The sequence below is a fragment of the Muscardinus avellanarius genome, assembly GCF_963383645.1.
Source record: "Muscardinus avellanarius genome assembly, chromosome: 2".
Classification (NCBI taxonomy): Eukaryota; Metazoa; Chordata; class Mammalia; order Rodentia; family Gliridae; genus Muscardinus; species Muscardinus avellanarius.
The window spans coordinates 1,695,783-1,702,275 of record NC_137787.1 but is presented as its reverse complement, the minus strand read 5'-3'; the positions used below and the strand labels follow the sequence as shown (position 1 = coordinate 1,702,275).

The 6,493-nt window shown below is 54.6% G+C and overlaps 1 pseudogene across 1 annotated transcript; it reads right to left on the bottom strand.

The window, feature by feature from the left end:
- Positions 1–5,281: 5,281 nt before the first annotated feature.
- Positions 5,282–5,698, bottom strand: LOC308259255 (large ribosomal subunit protein eL32-like; annotated as a pseudogene). Its single transcript has one exon. The product of its transcript is annotated as a large ribosomal subunit protein eL32-like (transcript).
- Positions 5,699–6,493: the final 795 nt, after the last annotated feature.

Sequence of the window (6,493 nt, the reverse complement as noted above, 5' to 3'; positions counted from 1 at the left end):
TCCACTTGGGCTAATGTAAAGGAAGCTGTGACCCCATACATGCGAACTGATTCTGCTAATGCCTTAATGACCTTAAAATCAAGGGGTTCATAAAAACAAGCACCCTGTGTATCTTGAAAAATAGGAAAGGCCAACGGGAGCTCAGTTCTAACACGTGACCAAACTTGAGGGCAAAAGGAATTATGAGATCCCTGAGTGGAGGATGGTAAGGATGGCGGTGGCCCAGGAGGAGGATCTTGTAAACCTGAGGGCATAGGAAAGTCCGGATCTAATTTAGGCAAACGAGATTTTTTCGAGGCTGAATGAATTGACACACAGGCCATTTGTTTCTTTAACGAACCCTTTTCTTCATCAGAAGAATCAGAAGAGGAGTCTGGCCCTTTAAATTCAGACAAATTCGGATAGAGTGAGGAACGGACAGGTTCCTTTGCTTCACTAACTGCCCGTTCTGACTTATGCTTTTCAGATTTCTGTTCTTTGAGTAACTCGAGGGCGGTTTGCCCTTCCTTAATAGCATCATCATATTTTTGATCTTCTAAACAACCTTTGACCAATTTCCAAATAGGTAGAACACAGGGATTAAGGCTTCCCTGTTGCTTGGCATATTCAAGATCTCAACCAAGCTTTTCCCAACTAGGAACTGTCAGGTTACCTGAGACAGCAAACCATGGAGCAGCTCTGTCACAATCATTTAAAAATTTCTCTAAAGTAGACTCTCTAAATTCTAAACTTCTAGAATAAAGTAGCTCCTGGAGAGCCAAAAAAATTGGATGAGACTGTGAAGCCCCCATCCCAAAACTAAGCTCAAAATGAAATTCAAAAATGGTCCGCTTTGATCGCGGCTCTACCTTCGCGTTCCCGCGTCTGCTTTAACCGCAATTCCACTTTCATTTTTTCGCGTCTGCTTGACCGCAACTCCACTTTCACTTTTTCGCGTCTGCTTTAACCGCAACTCCACTTTCACTTTCCCGTGTCTGCTTGACCGCGGCTCTACTTCCACTTTCCCGCGTCTGCTTGACCGCGGCTCTACTTCCACTTTCCCGCGTCTGCTTTGATCGCAGCTCTACTGTCACTTTCCCGTCTGCTTTGATCGCAGCTCTACTGTCACTTTCCCGTCTGCTTTGATCGCAGCTCTACTGGATTTGCTCTCCCCTTATCCACAGGTGAGAGCGGTTACCCGCATTTTTCGCGGACCCCCCAACTTACCAGGGGACTTACCGGTGCACCTTCCCTGACGACAGCAAGTTCTGAGCTTCACGCACGGGAGCTGTTTTTTCCCCGTACGGGCCACCAGTTGTCGCGTCCCTCGACCAGCGATTAAGACACGACACGAAGCTCTTCTTGCAAGCCGTTTATTCAGGATACTCGTAATGGCGGAATGGCGAAGATCTGCCTCGCGCAGGGCATTATAAACATTAACTCACCCAATCACTTCTTGCCACATCTCACTCACTCACTGGCTCACGCTCGTCAGGTCACCACCACGTCATGTGTTACGCAACCCTAGCCTCCAAATATGGAGTTGCTTCCTGCACAGCCATGTGCCTAATCAAGCTCAGAGGCAGGAAGCCGGCGCCATCTTTCAATGGCGGCTCACCACATGCCTCCTCTTCACCTAGGACCCTGCCGGCCCGAGTGGACACCCCCTCTCCACCTGGGACCCTGCCCGGCCCAAGTGGATGCCCCCCTCTCCACCCGGGACCCCACCAGCCTGAGTAGACACCCCCTCTCCACCCGGGATTCCACCAGCCTGAGTGGACGCCCGCCCCCTCTCCACCAGGGACCCCTCCAGCCTGAGTGGATGCTCTGCCTCCACCCGGGACCCTACCCGGCCTGAGTGGATGCCCCCTCTCCACCCGGGACCCCGCCAGCCTGAGTGGATGCCCCTCTCCACCCAGGACCCCACCAACATGAGTGGATGCCCCCTTTCCACCCAGAATTCCACCAGCCCGAGTGGGTGCCCCCTCTCCACCTAAGACCCCGCCCGGCCTGAATGGATGCCCCCTCTTCACCCAGAATTCCACCAGCCCAAGTGGATGTCCCCCTCTCCACCTGGGACCTCACCTGGCCTGAGAGGACACCCCCTCTTCACCTGGGACCCCGCCAGCCTGAGTGGACACCCCCTCTCCACCCAGGATTCCACCAGCCCGAGTGGACGCCCGCCCCCTCTCCACCAGGGACCTCGCCAGCCCGAGTGGACGCCCTGTCTCCACCCAGGACCCCGCCAGCCTGAGAGAACACCCCCCTCTCCACCTGGGACCCAGCCAGGCCTGAGTGGACCCCCCCATGCTCCTCTGGCTCCTCCTCCATCTCAGCTCCCCTGGAGCCCATTCCCTCCACCCGTGGTCACCTCCTCTGCCTTCTCTCTTCCGATTCTGCCATGTCCTTTCCGTTGCACTGGGTGAAACATGTGGGTGCCCACCCCCACAGGCACCCTGGCCCATGCTGTCTGGCTGCGGGAGTGTCTCCAAGTGCCTGGGTGGCAGTGGATTCCAAAGGGGGCACACGGTCTCCTCCACACACCTGGCCCTTCCTGCCCCATCCACCTGCCGTCCAAACTCAAACCCAGGACCACATTCCTGCCTCTCCTTCACCCCTGTCCAGCTGCCGGTACCTGTAAAAAAGGACCTTGGCCGCGCCCTCTCTTCTGCAGCCCACTGCCCATTCAGGGCCAGTCCACGACTCTGGACTCTCACTCCCCACAGGCCCTGAGGCGCCTGTGCCCCCTGGACCACACTGAACACAGGCCGGCAGGGCCCGAGGGGGGGCGGCGAATCGAGGGGGATGGCTGGGGCGAGGGCTGGGGCGGGCTCCCCACACTCACGGGCTCCCCACACTCACTCACGGGCTCCCCACACTCACTCACGGGCTCCCCACACTCACGGGCTCCCCACACTCACGGGCTCCCCACACTCACTCACGGGCTCCCCACATTCACGGGCTCAGGCCGGGGAGCATGAGAGGGTGCAGAGGTGGAGTCCCTTGTTGAAAATGCAGGAAAACTTACCCCCAAAGTACTGCAATGCTGGAGGCTGAGATAGGAGGATTGCAGAGTTGAGGTCAGCCTTGGCAACTTAGTGAGATCTTTCAAAATAAAAAATGAAAGAGGGCTGGGGGTGTAGCTCAGAGGTAGAATGCCCCTCCAGTACCACACCTCCCCCCCCCACACACAGTGAAATGTAAAAGCACTGGCCTCCCCTGTCAAGTCTCCCTCTCCACTTTTCTATTTGCTATTCGATGTCATTTTAAGTAAAGGGAAATTAAATTTTAAATTTCTAGCATGGATTTTACTGCTCAACCTCATTGCGGGATGTCAATTTTAAATGTAAATATAAGAACATGAGATTCCTATGCAGGAGCACCGAAGCCGCGCCCTTCCTGTGTCAGAGCTGGGGTGTGCGTACGTGTGTGTCTTGTTCTTACCAGGGCTGTAGAAGTGCTGTACCAAATAAAACACATTATTTTTAGCCGGGTGTGGTGGCGCAGGCTTGTCATCCCCGCATTCGGGAGGCTGAGACGGGAGGACCGCAGTTCACGGCCAGCCTCAGCGACTTAGTGAGGCCCTTTGCAACTTAGTGGGACCCTGCTTCAAATATAAAAGAATAAAAAGTGGGGCTGGGGGATGTAGCCGCCCCCTGAGCTGCTGCGCAGGCTCTGGTCCTAGAGGCCAAGGGCTGGTGTGCAGTGTGCGGGGCTGGGGCTGGTGTGGTGCATTCTAGACGGAGGGGTGGGGGTGCAGGTCCTCCAAGATGGAGCCTGACCTCCCTCCCACGGCCAGGACACAGAGCTGCCAGGCCCCTCCCTGTGAAATCCTCAGATTCTGTCCTGGGAGGGCCTTGCGACCTGACCCCCACTTGTCCCCAGACTCAGCTCTCTCCTCTGGTCCCCGCACCACAGCTGTGTCACTGGACACCAGGCCTGTGACCCTCCTGCTGCCCCTGACCTGCCCTTGAGGGAGCAGGACCCCCTGGTGAGGTGTCCTGGACCCCTGGGGAAGCCCTGTGACCCCCTACCCCGTGGTCCCATCTCAGTCAGGCTCTAGAACCCCACACCCATCCTAAGAAAAATTTCCCACAAAAAAAACACACACACACAAAAATAATTTTCTCCCAAAAGTGTTCAGGAAAAAAAAAGTCTGGCTTGAATTGTAAGCGGCGGAGTCAACTCTGCTCGGCTGGGAGAGGCAGACACCACTTGGCCACGGTGAGGCGTGGTAAGGAGGGCACACCACCCCGTGCGGTGTTAGACACCGGCCCGCAACCACTCAGCCCCATCCTGACGGCAGGCGGCAGGTCGCTGCTGGGAGCCCTGCAGAGCTGAGGGGCGGCCGGGCCGGGCTGTCCAGCAAGGGCAGCGGGGCGGCCGGGCCGGCCGGGCAGGTTTGGCTCCTGATCCAGAAGCCAACTGTGAGCACGCCCCCGGATGGCGGGGAGGTGGGACCGGAACTTACATCTGATGCTGCAGAAGGGTCTTCCTGGTCCAGTGAGGAGGCCGAGCAGGGAGGCCGAGCGTGCCGGGTGGGCCGCGTGCAGAAGATCCAGTCTTGACAGAGGGGATCACATGGCCGGAGGCCCAGGGCAAGATGTTTAGGGCTCAAGATACTTTAAACAAAGGGGACTGGGGAGTCGGTGGAACAAGACTGGCAACATGTTTAAACGTGTATTTTATCTTATTTTTTGTGTAGGGCATTGAACCCTGGGCAAGCGCTCTACTGCTGAGCTGTACACCACCCTCCCCGCTGCTCCAAAGGGTTTTGAATCTGAGTGAAATGTTAAGCATTTTATTTTCCCTACTTTTGTAAATTTTTAGGAAAAGGTTTTGTATTGGAAAGAAGCAAAACCAAATATATTTATATACATATAAATGTATGTATAAATAGAATCCTTCGTAAATTAAAAGAAAATATCTGTTTGAAAGGATCCTATTTTCAACACTGAATTATCAATTGCGACAAATTACAGAGCAGTTACAGAAGACGCCTGGACCCCGTGCTCCACGCGGGACTCGCGCAGCCAATCACTCTCCTCAGCCTTCCACCCTTTCCTTCATCGCTTACAGCAACCTGGAGATGTTCCCAGCACGCAAGACGCATTTTCACGTCCTTGAGTGGAAATGTAAATACAGATATTTAAGTGGCTAATTATTCTAGTTTCTACTTAATAACAAAATCAAAAGAAATCCTATTCCTGTTGAAATTTCTAGCACTAAAATTATTTTTTTTTAACTGAAAAAGTTTTTGTAGCTTTATTTAAGCACATGTGCGAAAGCACGCTTGCAGCGTCTACTCGTTTTCCTCGCTGCGCAGCCTGGCGTTGGGGCTGGTGACTCTGATGGCCAGCTGGGCTGCTCTTTCCACGATGGCTTTGCGGTTCTTAGAGGAGACGTCGTGGGCAATCTCGGCACAGTAAGACTTGTTGCACATCAGGAGCACCTCCAGCTCCTTGACGTTGTGGACCAGGAACTTCCGGAAGCCGCTGGGCAGCATGTGCTTGGTCTTCTTGTTGCTCCCGTACCCGATGTTGGGCATCAGGATCTGGCCCTTGAATCATCTCCGCACCCGGTTGTCAATACCTCTGGGTTTCCGCCAGTTCCGCTTAATCTTGACATATCGGTCCGACTGGTGCCGGGTGAACTTCTTGGTCCTCTTCTTCACAATCTTAGGCTTCACGAGAGGTCTGAGGGCGGCCATTGTGCCGAGTGGGAGATGGTGGCCACCTCCGTAGGCAGCGCCGAGAAAGAGAAGGGAGGGCGCGCAAGGGCTGATGGGACGTAACCGTTAAAATTATTTTTGATAAATTAATTTTCCCATGACTCTAAGGAAAAGGGAAAATGTATTTATTATTTTTTTCTTCAAGTGAAAGAAAAAATGAACAGACTTGCATAGTGCACGAGTGAGAGAAACAGTCCTGACCTGGGTCAGACTGTATTTGACTCAATGCAGCGTCACCTTAATAACCCAGAGGGGAAAGGTCGACCACGTGTTATTGTCTCAGAAGCATCTACTATATTTTGAAGAGTACCCATATTTGATGCAGATGTTGAAAAATCCTTAGAATAGACACAATTTAGAGCCGCGAAGAGACCCTGCCCCGCGTGTCCTGGTGACCGAGGAAAGACCCACCCACGACCCCGAGTCAGGGCTGTGGGCGTTCAGCTGCGTCTCTAGGGGCCCGATGGGGGACCTCGGCCGACAATGGCACCTGGATGCTGTCTGCCTCCCTTGCCTTGCTGGCCTCAACTCAGGGTGCGCGCCTCGGGAGGCACAGACCCCAGACCCCGGAGGGCTAGGTCGCAGGGAGAAAGAGGCCGCGCTGACTCAGTTTCCCTCACTGCACATCGTCATCTGCACCATCCCTGGTTCTGTGGCGGGGAAGGAAAGGAGCCCAGGCAGAGCCCAGGAAGGGCGGCCAGGAACGAGGGTGGGAGGTCCGTGTCCCTGGAAAAGCAGCCCTCCCCCCTGGGAGGGAGGACCCGCATATGCTCTTTATTAGAG